The following is a 24504-nucleotide window of genomic DNA, read 5'->3' on the forward strand; positions in this document are numbered from 1 at the left end:
CGCCGGCGGTTCAGCAGGAGCGAGCCCCCCCCCCCCCCCCCCGACTCTTGGGCCTGAGCGAGGCTAAGCCCTCCAGCCCGACGGCATTTGGCGTCCGAACGTGGGGCTGCTCCTCCCCCGGCCCCTCTCTGCTGCTGCTGCTGCTGTGAATCGGACGGCTCATCCTCTTCTCCAGGTAGGGACCCCTCGCCGTCGTCCCGCCCCTATTTTAACATGGGCGCCTCTCTATCATCGCATCAGGCGCCACAAGTTAGGGCCCTCGCTGCCCTGCTCGACACCAATGGAGTCCGCGTTTCCCTGCGGCAACTCCAAAAATACTGGGACCTTTTGCTCCCTTTTAATCCATGGCTTGCCACCTGCCAACTCTGGAGCCCGGACACATACTCGCGACTCATAGATCGAGTCACCTCCGCCATGGAGCACGAGAAACGCATTTTCCCAACGGGCCTCTTACCTGTTCTCGTTGCCATTCGCGCCTGTCTCCTTGGCGCTCCAACCGAAGCCATTTATGAGGCTTCTCCCAAACGGCCTCTAGACTGTGATCCCGATGAGTCCGCCGACACTGACTCTCTGTCTGACCAACTTGCTGCCGCTCTCGAGCGTGAACCTCCCCGCCCGAGCTCCCCGCAGCATGCAGAAACCGCTCCTGCCGCTCCCCAAGATGGCGAACTTCCACCTTCTTCCTCCACCTCTGCCCAGGATGGCGCACATCCGGCTTCTTCTTCACCTATGCCCTCTTCCCGCCTCTACCCGCCTCTTCCTGTCCAGTCAACATCCGGTTCCGCCCCGGAAACTGCATGGCCGCCATCTTCCGCTAAACCGGAAGCGCCTTCTGCGCCATTTTGTCCACCACCGGATATGGCTGCACCGCCATCTTGGCCGGCGCCCGGAAGTGACGCGGCTGCTCCGCCATCTTGGCCGTCGCCCGGAAGTGATGTGGCTGCTCCGCCATCTTGGCTGTCGCCCGGAAGTGACGTGGCTGCTCCGCCATCTTGGCCGTCGCCCGGAAGTGACGCGGCTGCTCCGCCATCTTGGCCGGTGCCCGGAAGTGCCCTGCCGCCATTTTGTCGTCGTCCGGAAGCTGCCGGGCCGCCATCTTCTCACTCACCCGGAAGTGCCCCATCGCCATTTTGTTGTCGCCTGGATGCCGCTAAGCCGCCATTTTCTCACTCATACCCCTCGCCACCACCGTATGGCAGTAACCCTCCACCTACCGTGGCACCCCCTCATACCCCCCAGCTTTACCCACTCAACCCTCAGCCCACGCTGCAGCGGCCTCAGACTTGGCTACCCTTTACGGCGGAAGAAGTTAAAACTCTCCGCAAAGTGGTAAGGGAAGACGGGATTAGCAGCCCTTATGCGCAACAGCTCATTGAGGAGCTGGGGACTCAGCTTGTTCTTCCGTATGACTGGATTGCCCTAGCCCGTGCCATTCTCACGCCAGGTCAATTTATTGAATGGCGCGCCCACTAAGCGGCTGTTGATCGGCAAATCGTAGAGAATGCCCAAGCTGGCGTCCTTGATCCCTCCGACGCTTACACAGGGACCAACAACTATGCTGACCCTCGTTCTTATTTAGAAATAGACCCAGGGTTTTGGCACCGGGTGAAAGTTCTCGTCCAGCGGTCATTCTCTCTAGTTTCCACCAAGCAGCCCACCAAGCTCGCGCAATTGCTTCAAGACTCCAGTGAAACCTTCCCAGCATTTGTCCCCCGCGTCCTGGAACCTTGTCAACGGAAAGTTTCCAGTGAGGATGCCCAGTTCGCGCTGGCCAAGGAACTTATCGTAGACGGATGCCTTGCGCCGTTCCGGGCCATAGTCCTCCCCATACGTGACAAAGCTCTGTATGAGTGGGTCCTTGCCTGCCACGACATTGACCCGCAGGTCAAAACGCTCACCGCTGCCTTTGCATCTGCCATGGCTGTTTCATCTACCTCCACTTCCGTCTGCTTTCGATGTGGTCGGCCCGGCCATTTTGTCTGTGAGTGCTCTCAGCCAGGCCCAGCACCTCGCTCCGACCCGCCATCACGACGACCAAGGGGCCCTTCTACGCCATGTCCACGTTGCGGGAAGGGATATCACTGGGCCCGCGACTGCCGTGCCGCTCAAAGTTTCCAACAGCCTTTAAACTCCCAGCGGGGCAGGCCTCAGCCCCACCCCCAAGAGGCCCCAGAAGAAATCCCAAGCCATAATGTGGACAATGCCTATCTCACGCCGCCAGAGACCCTCACTAGAGCTTAAGATCGATGGACAATGGCTCGATGGGCTCCTAGATTCTGGCGCTGAAATCTCCTGTGTTCCCTTCGAAGTCGCTGCGTTCAATCACTGGCCCCTCGAGACTGGCCCTCAAGTCATCGGCGCCACAGGAGCCACTACCTCCTGGAAAACATCCCAGCCTCTGCATTGGAGTGACAGAGAAGGCCACGAAGGCCAAATTCGCCCACTCGTCCTCTCTTCAGTCCAGACCATCTTATGGGGAAGAGATGTCCTCAGCCAGCTAAAAGCCCGAATCACCACAGAAGCCTTCGCAGCTATGCTGCCCCCCCCCCTTATAGGGGCCACTGCTCTCGTCGCAAAACCTGACCCTATCCCTCTGGAATGGGACACAGAGGAGCCCATCTGGGTCGAGCAGTGGCCCTTGCCAGCTCACAAGCTACAAGCTCTCTCTGCCCTTGTCGAAGAGCAGCTACAAGCAGGGCATATTGAGCCATCCACTAGTCCCTATAATTCGCCAGTCTTCGTCATTAACAAGAAGAACACCGGCAAATTCCGCCTTCTCCACGACCTCCGCGAGATCAACAATCATATTAAGCCAATGGGATCGCCTCAGCCGGGATGCCCACATCCCACCGCAGTCCCCCAGCATTTCCATGCAGCAACCATCGACATCAAAGACTGCTTTTTCTCTATTCCTCTTCATCCCCGAGACTGTCCAAGGTTTGCGTTCACAGTTCCATGCATCAACAACCAAGGGGCAGCACAGCGATTTCAATGGAAGGTATTACCTCAAGGCATGCGCAACAGCCCTACTATGTGCCAAATGTATGTCAACCATGCCGTTGAGCCGCTGCGTTCCAAGTTCAATGCAGAGCATACATACATCCTCCACTACATGGACGACCTCCTTTTGGCAGCGAGCTCCGATGGGCTCCTCAATGATCTGCTCTCGGCAACAATAACAAACCTCTCCAGCCTCGGGCTTACTGTGCAGTCTGACAAAATAAACCTCCAGCCTCCTTTTCAATTCTTAGGCTTTCATTTTCACCAGTCCATTCAACCTGCGAGCCCAAAAATTCACGTCCCTCACAGGATGACACTCACTGAGCTCCAACGGCTTTGCGGGCAAATCAATTGGCTTCGATCAGCGCTCCCCATCACAACAGCGCAAATGCAGCCCCTCTTCGAGCTCCTGCAGACCAAAGATAGCCCACCAACTGCAGTTAATCGGAAAATCACCATCACTCCTGCTGCCCGAGAAGCCGTCCAACAGGTCAGTGCCGCTCTACAGCAATGCCGCCTGGAGCGATTCTCCCCTGACCTCCCAGTTTTAGCCTCGATCCTGCCAACGCCAATCACTCCCACAGGCCTCTTATGGCAAGATGGTCCCCTTCTTTTCCTGCATATGTCAAAAAGCAGACTCCCAAAAATCTGCCCCTTTACCAGGGCCTGGATCGCGTTGGCCACTGACTTGGTACTTCTCTCCATACAAACGTATGGCATCCCGCCGCACACCATTGTTTGGCCTTTAGATGCCAAAGAAGTCACTTCTCTCATCATGAATAATGCTCAAATGCAGAGCCTGATAGAGCTCTTTCGTGGCTCCTTTGACAACCACTATCCTCATCACCGACTGCTGCAAGGAATGTCTCAATTGGCGTTTTCCAACCCGTTCCGTCCATTGCCTGCGCTGAAACCAATCCCTTCAGCCATCACTGCCTTCACAGATGCCTCCAAAACGGCGTTTGCTGCCATCATATACACTCCCGACAATCCTGAGCCGTGGCAACTGCTGTTCGTAAATGACTTTTCTGTTCAGGTGGGTGAACTTCTAGCTGTCGCTGCAGTCCTCAATCTCCACCCAGACCAGCCTCTCAACATTTTTACTGACAGCCTATACACTCTTCAAGTGTGTCACAGCCTCCCACTCGCCACCTTCTTGCCAAGTAACTCAAACATCGACCGGGCACTCGCCTTTGTGCAGCGACTGCTTGAAGAACGGCAACAGCCCTGGTTCATCGCTCACATTAGAAGCCATTCTGGCCTACCAGGACCTCTGACTCAGGGAAATGACCTTGCTGACGCTTCCGTGTCCGCCCATCAGATAAACCCAGTCACTCTTCGTGAAGACTCCACCGATGGACCGCGGCTTGGAGACTTTGTCAACCAAGCCAAGCTTTTACATTCCCAATTTCACTTCTCTGCGCGGTCCATCCAGAAGCTCTTTCCAGACATCCCTATTGAAACTTGCAAGCACCTTGTGCGCGCGTGCCGAACTTGCGCGCCTTTGCTGCCACTCGGACCTTTGCAGCCTCAGGGCGTCAACCCCCGCGGCCTCCGCCCAAACTCGAGGTGGCAATTAGACATCACTCATGTCAGCGCCTTCGGCCGCCTCAAATATCTTCATGTGGCAATTGACACCTTTTCACATCTGTGCTATGCAGTCCCCTTGCGGGGGAGAGCGCCAAACATTGCATCAAGGCTCTTAGGCAAGCTGTTTTGTTCATGGGAATCCCATGGGACCTCAAGACAGATAACGGACCAGCATATCGCAGTGCCGCCTTCGTCAGCTTTGTGCAGATGTATCACATCACACATCACTTCGGCATTCCATACAATCCACAAGGACAAGGAATCGTCGAACGCACTCATCAACAGCTCAAACTACTCATTCAGAAGGAGAGGACCTCCTCTCCCCACAAAACCCCGGCAGACGTTGTAACTGCCTGCCTCATTCATCACAATCTTTTGACCTTCGATAGTCAAGGGCTTTCCCCCACCCACAAGCACTGGGGGCCCATGTGGCAACCTTCGCAGGTCCCCCTTGTGCACCGGAAGGATCCTGCCACTAATCGTTGGCAAAATCCCGCTCCCCTCCTAGCACAGGGGAGAGGCTTTGCCTGTGTCTTTCCAGAATCTGAGCCGCAACCTCTCTGGATCCCTGGGCGATGCATCCGGCCTGCCACTGATCCCCTGGTCCCAATAGATGACCAGCACCCTGTGCCTTCCGTAAGAGACAACATTGACAGTGGATACGGCCCAGAAGTCGCTCCATTCACCCAGATTCAGCACCAGCCACCATCTAGAGACGCTTCCTCATAAAACGCGTCAAACCCTTACCCCACCCTCTTTACCCCCTCATGCTACCCACTCGCCACATGTGGAGAGCGAGGAACTTTCCTCTTTTTGTCTCCACAGATGCCGCACTGCCGAATAATGCCGCTATGCAGCCTCGCGACCGCCTTCCTCATCCTGATTTCCGCCGCCCTTCCGACTGCTGCCAACCAAAATCATCAACCCTTCAACTGGACTCTTTCTCAAATTGACAAAGTCATCGCCTACAATGTAACTGCAGGCGCCCCCTCTTTTACCCTACATTTTTGTCAGCTCGCTGGCTTCCTGCCGTCCCAGAATCAGCAAACTAATCAGCGCTCCTTTGTCAACTGCATAAAGAGTGGCCCCTCTCGCGAGGAGACTGTGGCCACGAGCGTCACCGGCTTCTACATCTGCCCTGCTTCTGCGAGAGGCTGCCATGACCGGACACATTACTTCTGCCCTTCCTGGGGCTGTGAAACCATAGCCTTTGGCTGGTCAGGAGCCCCAAACAGGGACCCCCATCTCTCCTTCCAACACAGCAATAACTTGGCAAACAACCTGGCTACCAAAATCACGCTCACAGTCAAAGGTCCCAACGAGGACCACTGGTTTCAAGGTCGCACTTGGGGGGCCCGCCTGTATGCATATGGCCCCGATCACGGCAGCTTCTTCACCTTACAAAAGCGCCAAGCCTCTACAGCGCGCCCCTCTGCTGTCGGCCCAAATCAGGTTCTCAGCCCCCCCAAAGCACAGCCTCCTTCTCTACCCCGCTCCACCTCCCCCTCCCCTTCGCCCGTCACCCCCCTCGCCAATGCCTCCCTCAACTCCCTCAACCCCAAACCTCGCTTACCCCCTACTCAGTACTCCAGCCCTCTCATTAACTTATAGCTGCTTATCCTTCCCCCCCCTTTCTTTCAGCAAGGGTTCGGGGACAGCCGTTTCGCTGGCAAGGCTCGGTGTACGTCTAGCGCCGGCGCGCACCGACCCTAAGGGCTAATACATGCATTCTGGCCAAATGCTATGTTATTCGCTCATAGCCAGCCGGTCTCGCCCCCTTACCCCCCGCCTTCCCTAGCCTGTCCCCCTTTTCCCCTCATTGTTTCCCTCTTAAAAACAAAAAAGAGAGCAATTGTTACCGCCTCTCTCCACCCCTCCTCCCCTATCAGCCCCCGCCAGTCATCTCTCCCCACCCCTCCGCCCCTTTCAGCTCTCGCAGTCCTTCCCGCCAGTCCCGCCCATATTGCTAACCTATAATCTGCCCTCCTCCCTAGTAACTGCTTACCTCAGGACTGCCCTTCAGCCTCAGCCTATCCACCACCACCCCATAGCTAGCCCTCCCTATATCTTACTCCTCCCTCTACCCAACCCTATATAACCAAGTGTACTTCTGTAATAAAGCGAACCTGTTCTTGCGCTCAAGCGGTCTCCGTGGTGGTTTCTCTGCCGCGCGTCCCCCACGCCTGGAGAACCGGTGCTTCTTACAGGAGCACCCCCCGTCAGTGGTGTTTCAGGAGCAAACCCTCCCCGACCTCCGGGTTGGCGTGGGTCAAGCCCCCAGAGCCAAACGACAATGGCGGACCCTTGAAAACATTTAAATGAAAGAATTCAGACACTAAAGACTACTTATTGTATGATTCCAATTATATGAACTATCCAGAGTCAGCAAATCAGTAGAGCTAGAAAACAGATTAGTGGTTGCAATATTTGCAAAAGTCAGTGATAACTGACCTCACCCTGTGGCTGCACAGTACAGATTTTTCAACTGATGCTTTCAGTGTTGTAGAAGTCCTTCCCTTTACATGAATTCATGAATGAGGAGGGGCTGTGTATTCTGGTGGGTGTCTCTCAGGATCAAATTACAAATCCGCCTTGAGCTCAGGCCAGGTATTCACTGGAGCTGGCTCTCATTCCTAAAGTATTTGGTTGCAATCCTGGGATAAATTTAGCTTCAGTCTTTTTTTTTTTTTTTTTAGTAGCTTGACATTTAAGCCAAATCATCGTTGATGTGCATGTGGGCAGATGAGAGCACACATCATTTGACTCCCTAGTTCATATTTTGAAAATAAAGTAGATAAATATTTGTATCATAAATAAGTTTTAAATTACCAATGGCTGTAAAAATATTCTGGGATGTTATCTTTGATTAGAGGAGACAAAGATTTTGGCTTTTGGCCTTATCCTAAGTTGGCTCAAATTTTGTCATAAAGCTTTAAAAATGATTTATAACAGCAAAACTAATATGCAATGACCCAAGTGCCCATCCATCAACAGATGAATGGAGAAACAAAATGCGGTTCATACCTACAATGGAATATTAGTCTGCAAAAAAGAAATGAAGTTCTGATACATGACATGGATGAACCCCATAAACACTGTTTTAAGTGAAAGAAGCCAGACGCAAAGGCCACTCAACGGATTGTGACCTGTCCAGGAGGAGGAAGCAGCCTGACTCCGCAGGGAGAGGACCTTGAGCTTCGTGTTTGGGATCCTCCTGATCTCATTCTACCCATCTCTTCTTTTGGCTTCTTATTTGTATCATTTTAGTTATAATAAAATTATAATCATAAGTATAGTGCTTTCCTGAGTTCTGGAAGTCATTCTGGTTCTGTTGAATTATTGAATCCAAAGTAGTGTAAACCCCTTGAATTGATACTTGGTTAGTCAGAAATGAGGGTGGCCCAGGAAACCCCCACACTTGCAGCTGGTGTGTGAAATGAGGGCAGTCTGGTGGGGGACCTGTGAAATTTGACCTAACTCCAGGTAGCTAGTGGCAACAGTCACTGCAACCAAAGACCCAAAGACACTATGCTTCCAGGTCTCAGCAGGTCATTTGATCAACCTACTACCACTGAGTGTGGTGCCTGAAGGGTAGAAGAATCAAGTCACATGGGTAGGGGGATGAAGCTGGACTCAGACCCCTCTAGAACAACACCCATTCCTGAAGGGTGGGAGGGGCCAGGCCACAGAAGTCTGAGGAAAGGGAGGTGTGCTCCAAGAGTTTTCACAAGCCACACTGCTGCCAGCAAAGTGCGTGGGAGGCGCTAGGAGTATGTGTGGGTGCCCTGGAGTCTTCTTCAAAACACAGCAGGTAAAAGAAAAAAAAAAACACACAAAACACAGCAGGTGGCTTAAGCAGTTGGGTACCCACCTCCTACATGGGAGGTTCCAGGTTTGGTTCCCAGTGCCTCCTAAAGAAGACGAGCAAGATAGCAAGCTGGCACGATAGGCTGGCGTGAAGGGCCGGGGCGAGATGATGCAATGTGATGACGCAATGAGACACAAGGAGGAACACAATGAGAGACACAAGCAGAGAGTGGATGTGGCTCAAGTGATTGGGTGCCTCCTTCCTGTTGAAAACTGAGGCACAGTGGTCTTGCAAGGGGAGGTGTGCTGTTTCCATGATTACGCTTGCAACCTAAGGAATGCAGTAATTAAGAGTTCCCGGCAAACAGGATGAAGCTTTACCGGCTGAAAGGAAAGATGAGCAGATAACATTTTGTAGTAAATAGAACACTTAGACTTTGCACCTTGAGATAAGATTTTTTGAATTCCTTAAATCACAAGTAATGCTACTAGTTAATTGCATGTTGCTGTTTGTTCTCACCAGAGACTGGGGTATATATAGAGCCCCTTGTAAACTAATAAAGTTGTCTGATGAGTCTCTACTCACAGACCCCCTGATCCCAGCTCTCTTCCTTCCTTCCTTCCTTCCTTCCTTTCTTCTGTTGTAGAATTTGAGAGAGGTTCAATTATTTGCATATAGAGAGTCCAGGACTCAGGAATGATTTTGAGAAGGAAAAATGGTTTAATGCCGGCGGGCTGGACTCTGGAACTTTCTGTTTGAATCCCAAGCCCCGAACAAGATTTTCAAAATTCTTTTATACAGAGAGGAAAGGCCAAATGGTCCCTTTGTTTCAGTTCTCAATAGGCTTGAATTACCATATATATCTTCCACATCTTAGGTAAGCTTTTAGCATGGACTCCAGACATTCTAGATAAGCTTTTAGCATATTTTGTTTGCATTTCCCCTAAATACTTAAAGTTTATAGACTTTGCATTGTTAAACTGTTTCCTGGGACTGGAGTCATATAGCCATTGTCTCTAAGGGCAGGACTGCAGCCTCTTACCGTTCCACACCCACAAGTCAAACAGCTTAGGTTATCTCTGAAGAGACAAAGAGCCTCCCACTCATAACCCACATCCCTCCCTCCCTCCCTCCCTTCCTTCCTTCTTCTTTCTTCTTCCTTCCTCCTTCCTTCTTCCTTCCTTCTTTCCTTCCTTTCTTCTTTCTTCTTCCTTCCTCCTTCCTTCCTTTCTTTTTCTTTCTTTCTCTTTCTTTCTCTCTTTCTCTCTTGCTTTCACTCTCCTTTTTCTCTTTCTTTCTTTCCCAATATCCTTCAGGCACAAATCTCCAACACCCTTCCACATGGGAGGTCCCAGGTTGGTTCCCAAACCCTAAAAGAAGATGCGCAGACACAGAGAGCACACAGTGAACACACACAGAAAGTAGACAGTGAGCACAAACAGGGGTGGGGAGAAATAAGTAGGTAGATGATAGATAGATAGATAGATAGATAGATAGATAGATAGATAGATCTTAAAAAAAAACAACACGGCAGGACAAATTCTTGCCACCAGAAGTTGATTTAAAATAACTCTTAGGCATGGGACAACCAGCAAGATGGCGGCAGAATACGGAGTTCCTGTAGTCAGCTCCTTCTATAGGGCAGTTAGTAAGCACCCAGAGCTCTCCGGAGCTAGCTGAAGCATTGCTTTGGGGGCTCCAGTAGGCCAAAAGGGCATCCTGCAACATCCTTGAAGGAGTGGAAGGAAGAGCCTGCTTGTCTGCAGAGAAGACTCGTAAGTAGAGGCTCCATGCCACGGAGGCCAATGCCCATCCTCCACTGGAGGCACAAGCTGCCTTGGGAGTGTTCCACAGCTGGAATTGAAAGCTCCACTTCCCAAAAATGGGGGAGGAAGAGACTGTTGGGCACCAATTTCAGCCAATGAGGAGTAAATTCAGTGGGCTAAAGTATAATCCTAAGAACAGCTAAAGTTTGAGCCTGTCCAGGTCAGAAAGAGGCCGGGAGCCGCCATCTTAACTCCACATCTGGCACAAGGGGAAGCGGGGCAGACTGAGAATCCCAGTGCTGGTGGGGACTGGCTTCTTCCCATCCAGATCATACTGCAGGTCTAGGCTAGGCCCCAGTGCCACCTCCAGCAGGGAGGAAGCTGCGGGGACCTGCGCCAGCCTCTCTGGTGATTGTCCTACTTTGGCAACACGAGCTGCCCCAGGAGCTATTCTATGGTTGGAATTGGAAACTCCATTTCCCAAAAACAGGGGAGGAGGAGACGGTTGGCCACCAATTTTGGCTACTGATTAGTAGACTCAGCTGGCTAAGGAATAACCCTAGGAACAGCTGGGGTGTGAATCTGTCAAAGTCGGAAAGAGGCTGGTAGCCACCATTTTGACTCTGCCCTCGGCCTGAGTGGACCACAACCAAAAATCACGGTGACACCATGGGAGGTCCGCGGTTCAAACCCAGGCCTCCTTGACCCGTGTGCAGCTGGCCCACGCGCAGTGCTGATGCGCGCGAGGAGTGCCGTGCGCCACGCAGGGGTGTCCCCCGCATAGGGGAGCCCCACGCACAAGGAGTGCGCCCATAAGGAGAACCGTCCAGCGCGAAAGAAAATGCAGCCTACCCAGGAGTGGCACCACACACGCAGAGAGCTGATGCAGCAAGATGATGCAACAAAAAGAGACACAGATTCCCAATGCTGCTGACAAGAATAGAAGCAGACACAGAAGAACACACAGCAAATGGACATAGAGAACAGACAACTGGGGCGGGGGGGGAGGGGAGACAAATAAATAAAAAATAAATCTTAAAAAAAAAGAAGACATTGAATGAGCACAAAGAAGAATTTGAAAGGATACATAGTAAAATATCAGATCTTATGGGAATGAAAGGCACAATAAATGAAAATAAAAAAACATTGGAATCATATAATAGCAGATTTGAGGAGGCAGAAGAAAGGATTGGTGAGCTTGAAGAAATGGTCTCTGAAAGTGAACATACAAAAGAACAGATGAAGAAAAGAATGGAAAAATTGAACAAGGTCTCAGGGAAATAAATGACAGTAAAAGGTGTGCAAACTTATGTGTCATGGGTGTCCCAGAAGAAGAAAAGGGAAAAGGGGCAGAAGGAATATTTGAAGAAATAATGGTAGAAAATTTCCCAACCCTATTGAAGGACATAGATATCCATATCCAAGAAGCACAATGTACACCAATCAGAAAAAATCCAAATAGACCAACTCCAAGACACATACTAATAAGAATGTCAAATGCCAAAGACAGAGAATTCTGAGAAAAGCAAGAGGAAAGCAGTGCATAATATATAAGGGATACCCGATAAGATTAAGTGCTGATTTCTCACACGAAACCATGGAGGCAAGAAGACAGTGATATGATGTATTTAAGATACTACAAGAGAAAAACTTCCAGCCAAGAATCTTATATCCAGCAAAATTGTCTTTCAAAAACGAGAGCAGATTAGAATATTCACAGAAAAACAGAAATTGAGAGAGTTTCTAACCAAGAGATTAGATTTTTGGGAAACGCTAAAGGGTGTGCCAGAGCCTGAAAAGAAAAGACAGGAGAGAGAGGCCTGGAAGAGAGTCTAGAAATGAAGATTATATCAATAAAAGTAACCAACGGTATCAAAGAGTGGGGAAAAGAAAATATGACAGATAAAACTCAAATAGTCGGGAATAAACTTAACCAACGATGTAAAGCACTTGTATTCAGAAAACTGCAACTCAATGTTACAAGAAATTTAAAAAGGCCTAAATAACTGGAAGAACATTCCATGCTCATGAATTGGAAGACTAAATATTATAAAGACATCAGTTCTACTCAAATTGTATATACAGATTCAATGCAGTGCCAATAAAAATTCCACCAGTATTTTTTTTTAATTGAAAACACAATTGTCAAATTTATTTGAAAGACTAAGGGGTCCTGAATAGCCATGCACATCTTAAAAAGGAAAAACAAACACTCATCTCCAGACTTAAATTATATTACCTAACTATAGTGGTAAAAACATCATGGTACTGGCATAAGGAGAGACACATAGACCAATGGAACCAAACTGATGGCTCAGAAACAGACCCTCACATGTATGGTCAAGTGATTTTTGATTAGCCTGTCAAACCCACACAGCTCGGGCAGAACAGTCCATCAACAAATGGTGCTGAGAGAACTGGATATCCATAGTCAAAAGAAGGAAGGAGGACCCCTATCTCACACCTTATCCAAAAATTAACTCAAAATGGATAAAAATAAAATAAAAATAAAATAAAAGCAAAAACCATAAAGCTTCTAGAAGAAATTGTAGGAAAATATCTGCAAGCCCTGGTAGTAATTGGTGGATTCTTCAAGGAGATAAGAGGAGGACTGAGATGGACTACTGATGTTCAATGTATGTAGAAGTTTTAATTAGCTTTATTGTGAAAGTGTGAAAATATATAGAGTGGATGGTAACAAATAGTAACAACTAGTTTATAAATGGGGATGTGGCTGAAAATGGTAGTCTAGGTATGTAAATGCCAATTGACAGAATGCTAGAGAATAATCTAGGAACTGAATAGCACAGTAAACCAAGAGGTGGATGAGGACTGGTAAAGATGCAAGAGTGTCTTTTGTGAGCTAGAGCAAATGTGAGCTAGAGCACTACTGCAGGGTGTTGGGAATGTGGAGAAGCATGGGAAAAATACAAGATAGGAGTGACCTGTGGACTGATTAGCGGTAATAATATAATATTCTTGCATCTATGCCAAAAATGTACTGTTGATAATGAGGCAGTACGGAAATTGTGTGCCAAATGTACACTATGGACATGGTAACAATCAGATGATATTATTTTATCTGTAACAAATATTCCACCACAGTGTGGTGTGTTGATAGTTGAATGTTTGGGAATTCTGCACATGTGCATGATTGTTTTATAAGTTTACAACTTCTGTCATAAAAAAATATATTTAAAAAATGATAATAGGGTGGGTTGGGGGAAAAATACACAAGTAAGATAAGGACTATAATTAGTAGTAAGATTTTGACAATATTCTTTCATAGTTTGTAACAAACATGTCATGACAATGCAAGGTGTTAGTGGAGGGTCGATATATGGGACCCCTATACAATATTATACATATTTACTTTGTAAGTCCACAACTTTTACTATTCACTAATTGTTTATGTATGTTCATATATAAATGATATAAAGATAATAATAATAGGGTGGGTTGGGGGAAAATACTTTGGTTAGTAGAAATATTTTGACAAAGCTCTTTAATCATTAGTTTAAAATATTTAACAACAATGCAAGGTATTGGTGGTAGGTTGAGTTATGAGAGTCCTGTATGATGCTATGTATGTTTGTTTTGTAAGTTCACAACTATTGCTGTACATTTATTGTTTTTGTATGTTTATGTGTGAGAGATACACTTCAATAATTTTTTTAATGAAAAAAATAAAATAAAATAACTTGGCATGGAGACCAAAATAGACAGCATGTGTTCTCTTGATATCTAGCCCTCAGACTAGATGTCTTTGGAAATTACAGTTATAGATCACAATGTAAATGGCATATATTAATACAATGATAATGTAAAAATAGCATTTAAAAAGAGAGAGAGGGCTGATTGTAGGAACGTGCCAAGTAACTCATTTTTCCTAAGAAGAATTTTATGTATATGAAGGTTGGAGAGTATGGTTTAAAAATATAAGGCTCAAAAATTCTACATTTTTGATAATTTGTTTTCTTATGCTCAGAGAAGTTTTCAAAGAACGAGGACCACATGTAGTGAAACAACTGGAGGCCGAGCCTTTGCCCTTCGAGTCTCCAAGAGCCCCTGACCTGGATTCAAGATGCATAACATTGTGCATTTCTCCTCCAATAGGGGTGGCACACAGGGGTGCCTGGGGAGGGACTTGGGCTCCCGGGAATCTCCCTCATTCCCCAAAGCAGTTTGGGTCGGGGCCGGTGCCTGCACCCATTGACCACAGTCCATCCCGTAACTCAGCAGAACCTGGGGCCGCTGTTCTCAACAGGGACCTGCTCCTGAGGAGCTCAGTGCCTGGGAACCGTGAGTCCTGGGAGGCTTCCTGGAGGAGGTAACACTTGCGAAGGAGCAAGGGGCATCCTATGAGGGCCCAGCAGGAAGGGCCTGAGGTCCCCAGGGATAGGTCCCTGAAGGGAGGGTCAGGAGGGGCTGGGGTCGGGGTGGGGGGTCTCCCTGCTCCCTTTCAGGGCAAGGGCAAGAGCAAGTGGAAACCTCAGAGACCTCACCTGTCTCCAGGTCAGAGGCTGGTTTTCCGGGCGGCATTGGCCTGCTGGGGGAGGTTGTGTGGCCCTGGGGGAGGTTGTGTGGCCCTGGGGGGTTGGGGCCCCTGGAAAACATACCAGGGTTGAGAGATGGCCTAGGGTGGGCAGCGCTGGGAGCGGGCCAGGTGAGTAAGGTGGGTTGGGGGCCCCCCCAGGGTGGTGGGGTTGGCTTTGGAGCCTCAGATGACCCAAAATCCTGGAATTCAGAGCCTGGACACATAGTAGGAGCTCAATAGACAAGCCCCAAAGTCACTTCTGTGTTTTACTTGAATCTTTCCTGGCATCTTGAGCTTGAATGAAAACATGAAAGCTGCAGAGTGTCCCGAGGCCAGGAAGAAGTGCTCCTGGGAGGTGTCATTTGGGGTAGGGCAGCAGTCCCCCAAGTCGGGCGCTGTCAAGGGGTGCAGGGGTCAGGGGTCCGACCCTGCACAAGTCGACACCTCCTGCCTGAGAAGGCTCGAGGGTGGGGACACCTGGGGACAGCAGGCACCAGGGGGCCTGTCCCCCGCCCAGGAGGTCCAGCATGGCGGGCGGGGACACGGGATGGCGGGCCGCAGTGCCCGGAGAAGGAGCACGGCTGGAAAGGGCCAGGAGGATGACAATCTGCAGGGAACCCCGCCGCTCCGGGACGCTGAGCCCCTGCAGGGGAGACACCGGGTCCTGCGCCCACCCCGCCTTGCTCCCCCTGCTCGGCACCTGCGCTCACGCCTCCCAGCGTCGGGCCTGGCGGGAACCAGCTCATCCCTGCACCTGTGACCGCCGGTGCTGGGGGCCAGCGCCACCCCGGCAGGGTCACGTCACCTCTCCAGGACCTGCCTTGGTCTGGAGTGCTGCCCTGAGTACGGCAGCATGCCAGCCTGGGTGCCACGGGGTCTGCTCCTGGCGCTGGGGGCCTCTCTGTGGGCATTTGGCCTCTGGGACCATCAGCTCTGACTCAAGAAGCAGAACGAAAAACTGAAAAAAAAAACAAAAAACAAACTTGCCCCAGGAAGCTAAACCTGCTGCTGACTCCCTAAAGAAGAGCCCAAAGGCCTTGCTGCCACCTTCAGCCGGGCACTGGGCCAAGTGTGTTCTCTGCCAAGGGACAGGGACATGAGCCATGAACCAAACCCAGGCCCCGCGGGTTTCCAGCAGGCTCAGGGTGGGGCTGGGGGGCTGAGGGGCTGTGGGTGTCAGCTTGCTGCACACTAGAGCTGGGAAGCCATCAGGACACCAGGGCCCCGACTGGACCGACTGACCCATCACCCGTTGTCACTAGACCTCTCTGTAGCACCCTCCTGCCCGCCCGCCCGCCTTGGGTGACGACGCAGTCCACCTAACACGTGTGGGGTGCCAGCCAAGATAAGAGTGCTCTTTTTCAGTGCACGTGTGGTCCTCAATGCCCTTAACTCACTTCTTACAGATGGGCACATTGGAAGGGTGTGCCAGGGTGTGCTGCTACGCATGCCACCCCCGGGCCTCTGCCCCCGGCGCCAGGGCTCTGTCACCGTCACCCCAGGGAAGCCATTCCCTCCGTGGTTGCTGCCGAATGGCGCTGGAGACCCCAGGCAGTCTGTTGGTCAGGGAAGCTTCACTTTGTGTAATTTTTAAGTGATCAGTTTTGGCTGGTTGATCTTTTATGTTTCTCGGTGCTTTTTTTTTTTTCATTTTTTTAAATAAAAAAGTGCCAAGCTGGATTTTCACTAAACTTTAACAGCTAACCTCTCCAAGAAGTCTAAGCAAGCAAATAATCCCAAGAAAATAAAGTTAGTGCTTTAAAAGCTCTATGAACCCGCAAATCCCTGAGACCATCTGCCCCCGCAGAAAAGGACAACGTGGCCGGAGGCCAGCGCCCACCCGGCCGGCGTCCTGCAGGAGGCGCTGCTGCTGAGGACGCGGGATCCGGGAAACGCCCGCGGGGCGCAGGCGGCCCTCGCTGCCCAGGGCTCTTCCCTGGCTTACTGCCTTTCCCCCTGGGAACTGGGTGGAGAGGCCTCAGACCCCAGGTCTGTCTGCTGCGGAGAGGGCGTGTGGAGTGCAGAGAGGCCGCTCAGGCCAAGCCGGGGTCCCTGTGCGCCCACGGGAGGCCTGGCCCGCTAGTCATGCCCAGCATCCGGGAGGGCAGGTGGGGCCTCTCGGGGGCGACGCGCCCGGCCCTGTGGGTGGCACCCCTGCAGCCAGCCAGGTAGTTAGAAACTTTCCGTCCTGCCAGGACTTCTGGCCTCCCTCTGGAGAGGTGGGTGGGATCCTCCTCCAGACCCCCCACCGTTTACAAGCGCCTGCACCTCTCGTGACTGGTAAGGACCTACTCCCTCGTATGTTTGGGGTCAGTCTTCCCTTAGCCAAAGGGAAGCTCCAGAATTCACGGGCCCAAGAAGCAAGCGATGGAACAGGAGCGGCTCCACTCGCCACCACTCAGGGATTCCCCGGCAACACCTTTACTTCCCGGCCCCCTCACCGCCCAGCCTCGGCTGGGTTCAGAGATTCTCGTTTCCAAGGGAAGGAAGCTTCCGCCAGGGGGCACACCACACTTCCGCTGAAAAGGACCAGGAGCAGCGGCAGGTGTGCCTGTCACGTGACTGTCAGGGGGGCCCGCAAAGAGGCTACAGAAAGGCCCGGTTCTGGAGGGTCTTATCATAGAGTTTAGATTTCATCCTGAAGGTATTTGGGGGCATTTTTAGCATTTTAGAGATCAGCATTTTAAAAAATAATTACTCCCTTCCCCCTCCAAAATAGTAAATGTTACAAATGTTACTCTGACAGGGTTAGACATTACAATTTTAACAGGGGGTGTCCCTGGGAGTGGGATGCCTGTGTTTGCTTTTTCTTTTTGCTTATCTGTATTTTCTAGTGTTTTCTACAATGACTATGGATTACCCATATGTAGCCGGTTCCTAAGGACGCTGAAACAAAGTATCACAAACTGGGGGATTTAACGCAGTAGAAATCTATTGTCTCCCAGTTCTGGAGGCCAGAAGTCCCAAACTTTACTATCCACTTAGTAAATCCTTGGCATTCCTGGGTTTGTGGCCGTAGCGCTCGGAGCTCTGCCTCCGTTTTCAGGTGGCCTTCCTGTGTGTGCGTCTCCATCCTCTCCTCTTCCCACAGGGGCACAAGTACTGGGTTTAGGCCCACCCTAATGCAGAATGATTTCCTCTTGCGATCCTTAAGAATTACAGCTGCAAAGACCCTTCTTCCGAATAAGGCCAAGGTTCGGGGTGGACCTGAATTTGTACACTGCATCATACAAATCAAGCTGCAGAAGAACATTTAAAAATCATTCTGGGAAGTGGAGTGCGCCCAGTGGTTAGGGCGTCCGTCCACCACATGGGAGGTCTGCGGTTCAAACCCCGGGCCTCCTTGACCCGTGTGGAGCTGGCCCACGTGCAGTGCTGATGCGTGCGAGGAGGGCCTTGCCACGCAGGGGTGTCCCCATGTAGGGGAGCCCCACGCGCAAGGAGTGCACCCCGTAAGGAGAGCCGCCCAGCGCGAAAGAAAGTGCAGCTTGCCCAGGAATGGCGTCGCACACACAGAGAGCTGACACAGCAAGATGACGCAACAAAAAGAAACACAGATTCCTGAGCAGCTGACAACAAAAGAAGGGTAAAAAGAAGAACATGCAGCAAATAGACACAGAGAACAGACAAACAGACAACTGCTGGGGGGGGGGGGAAGGGGAGAGAAATAAAATAAATAAATCTTTAAAAAAAAAATCGTTCTGGAGGCCACACGAGACTGGAGGCTGCTGCTCCTGTGCAGGCCGGGGCGTGGGCAGGAGCCGGGAGAACGGCCACCGCGAGGGGGAGCTGACTAGACGCCAGGCTGACTGGAGGTGGAGGCCGAGGGAGGGAGGACCCCGTGGGCTTTCTGGCTCCCGTGGCCACACCATTTACCAGGTTGGGACAGCAGGAGGAGCTTATCTGGAAAGGGAGGTGACACCTCTCATTTTGGACACTGTCCCTAGCACACGCCTTTTTTTTGTCAAACACCCCAGCATACTCTTAATCCACGTTCTTGTGGGTATGAACCATTTATAAATGGGATATTTTGGAGATTTTATTAATTGAGGTGCAGTCCAAATGAATTGAAGTGGGCAGAAGAAATCTGGACCCAGCGAATTAGAGGCGGCCACCCAGGAAGAGAAGCTGGAAACCGGGAGAGCAGACATTAGAAGAGCGAGCGTGCCTGTGACAGCAGGCTAAGATGCAAGCTAGGGAACCCCAGGGACTGTGACGAGCCAGCCTGCAGGAAAAGCGGGGCCTTGTGGAAGCCTTGGTTTGGGACTTCCGGCCCCTGAAACTCTTTAGACAATAAATAACCCATTGTTTAAGCCAGCCGATTGTATGGCATTTGTCACAGCAGCTAGCAAATTATGACGGATGCATAGCTACTCACGTGGCCCTGTGAGACAGGGCACCAATATTTTGTCTTCCTTTTTTTCTTTGCTGCACAGCATGTCACTGTTTACCTCTAAATATCAAACTTGAAAAAATTTTAAGTGCACATCAGGAGGCTTCCAGAGGCCTCCTTTTATTCCCCTTGGAATTGACACTGGGCCCAGCAAGGTGGAGCTCTAAAGGGGAGGCTCTAGCCCCGGGATCCAGGCCCCGGCAGGGGAACCCAGAGGAAACAGAGACTCAGCGTACTGCCCACAGTGGACGTCCGCGGGGTTTGCTTCTGGAGGAGCCTGCACGGTGGCACGCTTTTGAGTCTCCCCAAGGGCAAGGAGATTTAATTGTCCTCTGCTGGTGAGGCCACACGGACCTGTCCTTCATCCTCTCATTGATCCCTTCCTGCTGCTGGGCCCTGTGAGAGGCGCCAGGACGCTTTACCAAGACCAGGTTGTGTCTCTGCCCTTGAGGAGCTCACAGGTGATTTTAACAGATAAACAATCCTAATGACTAGGTAGGTGGACAAAGATGTATTGGGTGCAGAGAGAGTGAACCAAGCTCCCTGCTCAGCTTGCCTGGCCAGGATTCCCCAAACCTTCCTTCTCTGATGAATATACACATCAGCGGGCACTCACCCTTCCTGGCGGGGAGTGAGGGGGCCAGGGTTGGGGTTCTGCTGCCAGGGTACACCACACAGGCCTGAAGGGGGCATGATGAGTGGACACTGGGCTACCTGTGTGAAGATGGTCTTAAGAGGTGATGATGCTGAAAGGGGAAAAGATAGGAGTGGGTAACACAGGATGTTACCACTGCCCCTTCCTGTGAATGAATCAGGTGTGTAGTGACGTGTCAAACACCCAGACAGTGTAATGCTGGTATTTGGGGATTGCTATGCGTAGCATCTACGAGAGGTTCCAATAAGCTGTAAGCTGCAAAGGGTACCAGGGGCTCGAGCTGCCTCCCAAGCCTCCGCTCCTTCCTGTTGGTCCACAGAGCAGCAGGTGCTCGAAGGCCACGTTCCTCAGCCTTCCTCACCACGCACAGCTTCCCTCGCCCGACCCTTCGCCAGTGCTGCTCCCTCTGCTCCCGTTTCTTGTGCTCAGAGGTTCCCGGCAGGATGACTTTGCCTTTCAGAAGCGCCTCAGCTCTTCTTGCCACCTGAAATATGTTCTAGGCCTCCCTCACTCAGATCTGGTCGTCTCTGTGGACGCTTTCTAGGTGACCAGAAACAATCTTTCTTCTGATTCTCAGAGACTTGCGCATTTAAGATTAAAGAACAAAACAAAACCCCCAAAGAAACAAAAAAATAAAAAACAAAAAATAAAAAAAGACCAAAAAAACAAACCCCCCCCCCCACACACACAAATAAAAACAAACACAAAACAAAAAAGATTAAAGAATGTCAGCCCAAGTGGGAACTCAGCAGATTCCATTTACCCACTTTGCAGAAGGGACACTGAAGCCTAGCACAGACCGTTCAGGCTCTATATATCCTGTTTATTGGAAGAGATTGTAAACTTCTACAGCAGAAAAACGTATCTTGTGTTCGACCTCACTCATGAAAGGAAAATGCAAATTACAACTGCCTGAGTTACCATTTCTCATCTAACAGATTAGCAAAAATTCAAAAGTACCACAACTCACTCTGTTGGTGAGGTTGTGTGGCAGCAGGCACTCTCATATTTTGCTGGTGAGATTGCAAATTTGTACAACCCTTATTGAAAGGAACTGGCTTAATAACAAAACTACATGTGTCTTTACCCCTCACCACAGCCATCCCAGATTGAATCAATGCATCTCCATGAACCGATATGGAATGAACTGAGACATAAGGCTAAGTGAGAAAAGCAAAGTGCAGAAGAGTATCTATTATTATGCTACCTTTGTGTAAGAAAGAAGCAGGGGAGCGGATGTAGCTCAAGCAGTTGAGTGTCTGCCTCCCACACTGGAGGTCCTGGGTTTGGTTCCCAGTTCCTCCTGAAAAAACAAACAACAAACAAAACAAAACAAACTTCAAGGAAGCCAATGTGGCTCAGTGGTTGAGGGCCGGCTTCCCACATACAAGGTCCCAGGTTCAATACCCAGCCCCCAGTAACTTAAATTTTTAAAAAGGGGGGGATTGGGAAGTGGACTTGGCCAATGGGTAGGGCGTCCGCCTACCACATGGGAGGTCTTCAGTTCAAACCCAGGGTCTCCTGACCCGTGTGGAGCTGGCCCATGCGCAGTGCTGATGCGCGCAAGGAGTGCCCTGCCACGCAGGGGTGTCCCCCGTGTAGGGGAGCACCATGCGCAAGGAGTGCACCCCATAAGGAGAGCTGCCCAGCGCGAAATAAAGTGCAGCCTGCCCAAGAATGGCGCTGCACACACGGAGAGTTGACAGAAGATGACACAACAACACAAAAATAAATAAAAATAAAAAATAAAAAAGGGGGGGAACTAGGGAAAAAAAATTTGCTACTTTGTTTTGGCAAAGGAAATCTGGGAAAAGAAAAGCCAGAGACTATTGAGATTGGTTATCAAAAGGCAATGGGGTGCTCGCTTCAGCAGCACATATACTAAAAAAAAAAAAAAAAAAAGGCAATGGGCAGGAATTGGATGGAAAGGATAGAGGGGTGAGGAGAAAAAACTTCTCTGAAGATATCTTTTTGTACAGACTTGACTTTTAGAACCATGTTTTTTTCTCCCCACATATATTTGAAAAAAAGGAAAAATCTATAAGGATGGGGAGAAAATTATAAAATTTAATGCAAATAGAAACAAATGGACCAAATATATCTCAAATGCATAATATAAAAATACTTGAGAAAAAAAAAAACTGATCCAAGTAACTTTCAAATACAGTATTTTTTTAAAGATTTATTTATTTCTCTCCCCTTCCCCCCCACCCCGGTTGTCTGTTCTCTGTGTCTATTTGCTTTGTCTTCTTTGTCTGCTTCTGTTGTCATCAGCGGCACGGGAATCTGTGTTTCTTTTCGTTGCATCATTTTGTGTCAGCTCTCCGTGTGTGCGGCACCATTCCTGGGCAGGCTGCACTTTCTTTTGAGCTGGGCAGCTCTCCTTAAGGGGCACACTCCTTGCGCGTGGGGCTCCCCTACGTGGGGGACACCCCTGTGTGGCAGGGCACTCCTTGCCCGCATCAGCACTGCACATGGGCCAGCTGCACACGGGTCAAGGAGGCCCGGGGTTTGAACCGCGGACCTCCCATGTGGTAGACGGACGCCCTAACCACTGGGCCAAGTCTGCCGCCAAATACAGTATTTTGACTTTATGTCCTCAGACTAACTACAAAAAGAATTCTGAATAAATATTAAACTTTAATTGGTAGGCATCTTTTTCTGGCAGAAGCAGGGATAAGCAATTCTGAAACTACTTTTTGTACATTTGAGGACTGAGTAATTGAATTAATATATTTTGGGAAATGCAAGCAAAGATTCCATTTGGAGAAGGGAATTACAAACATGGAGAGGGGAAAGGACAGAATGAACCCTGCAGCACTAGACTGTAAGTGGAGATTTCCCAAGCTCTGTTCTCAAGGAAGGCCTGGAAGCAATGACACCCTAGTAGCCATAAGTGCACTGAGTAGCCAGATCTTGGATTCCAAATACATCTCCTCTGGACACTGTTTTTAACTACAAAGGGTAAACTAGTAAATTTATAGCAAGAAGCCTAGTTGCTCCCTTCTCAACCTAATGATCCAAGTTAGCATTGGCAGTAACAGGATAGTAATTGGCAGCACGTGTCTCTTGATACAATGCACTGAGAAAAACCAGCATCACTTCTGCGGGATTCCCGCCAAAAGTACATAACCTGAATATGATGAAACATCAGACGGACCCAAATGGAGATCCATTCTACAAAATAAATGGCCTTTAAAAAATGTCAGTGTCATAAATTACAAAGGAAGAGGGCGAACAATTCTAGATTGAATGAGTCAAAGGAAACCAATCGAATCCAACACATGCATGATTTTGGATTTTCTTTCGCTATTACAGGTGCTGTTAGAACAATCAACATCTCAACAAGCTCTGTACATTACAGTATTGCTTCAGTGTTACTTTTCTGGTTTTGATAACTGGACTGTGATATTAAGATAATTGACAGTTCTCCCTAGGGGGAACGGGAATAACACATACCCCACAGGGCTGTCCTGAGCATTACATGAGCTGATTCAAGCACAGAACTTAGCCCAAAACATTCACTAAATAGAGGGAAGAACATGATTGGGAATTTGGTTACAAGAAAGAACCTCACTACGGATGCTAAGGTTTTTAAAGAAACTCCCAGCTCCCAACCTCCACCCCAGAAAAACGAGCTCAGGCTCAGAAAAAGGCTTTGCCATAGGTAGAGTTACCCCAGAAGTGCGTCCAGCTAGGGGATGCATTGTCCAAAGGTGCCTGGGTTCCAGGGGACAGGCTTAGGACACTTCCCTGTAAACTGAAGCAAATGGCTCCAACACAAAATAATAGTCCCCTGGTGCCAACACCTCATATGAGGAGAATACCTTTTCTGTGGGCAAAGTATTCATTTGTTTTTAAAATCTTAATATAAGTTGTGAAACTCAAATTGACATGCTAGGTGGCTACTCATGCTAAGTTCTGTGAAGGATATAAATACACGAGAGAACCAAGATGGTTTCATATAGACTCAGGTGGTGGAGCCAGATTTAAACTTTAACCTGTTTGAGAAGCCCAGCTTTCTACAACCCTGCTTTGAGAGACTGCTTCTTGGGCTCAGAAAATTGAACTTAAGAGTGAAAGACTTTAAGGCAGGCCATGACTTTTTCCTATCACATTCTCGTGTGTACACCTTCACACGCAACACATCCCAGGAAATGAGAGAACACTGCATCCCTGCCTAGTCCTTACCAGGAGGTAACAAAACACTATCCCTCAAGGTCAAGCTGCCCCGTTTTAGCACGGTCTGCAGCGGGTGAAATCTGCGACCACCACCGGGATGGTAAGGCCTGTGCCTCAAGCCCTGAGCTTGGGCTCAGGGGCCCCCGGAAGTGCCCGTCGGCTGGGGTCCGAAGTGGCTTCTCCCGGTGCGGAAAGCGGGGAGCCGAGCGGCCGCCGGTTCGCACCTGAAAGCCCACGGTCCCACAGAGGTAGCATCATCGCCGGGAATGGGCCATCGCCTCCCAACATGGGGAGACAAAATGGCGGCCGCACCCCGGCCAGAAGCCACATACGGGTTCCGCGCCACGCCGGAACTACAACTTCCAGAATGCTCTGGGGCGAAGGCGGGCAGCCGAGGAGGGCTCAGGCAACGCTCGATGTGGCGCTCAGCCGTGGGCCCCTCTCCCCAGCGAAAGACCTCCGGAATACGTTGCTGGCCACCGCCGCTCCCCCGACCTTCCACGCACCGGCCGACGGGACTCGCAATTTTCTGTGACTCGTAGCCACGGAGTCGAACCGCTTTAGGGCCTTAAG

At 50.1% G+C, this 24504-nt stretch overlaps 1 long non-coding RNA gene across 1 annotated transcript; it reads left to right on the forward strand.

The window, feature by feature from the left end:
* Window positions 1-29: 29 nt before the first annotated feature.
* Window positions 30-6732, forward strand: LOC139437426 (uncharacterized). The gene is made up of 2 exons (XR_011647238.1): window positions 30-175; window positions 5416-6732. It is a non-coding gene; the product is annotated as an uncharacterized lncRNA (long non-coding RNA).
* The last annotated feature ends 17772 nt before the right edge of the window (window positions 6733-24504 follow it).

Source organism: Dasypus novemcinctus, chromosome 23, assembly GCF_030445035.2.
Source record: "Dasypus novemcinctus isolate mDasNov1 chromosome 23, mDasNov1.1.hap2, whole genome shotgun sequence".
Lineage (NCBI taxonomy): Eukaryota > Metazoa > Chordata > Mammalia > Cingulata > Dasypodidae > Dasypus > Dasypus novemcinctus.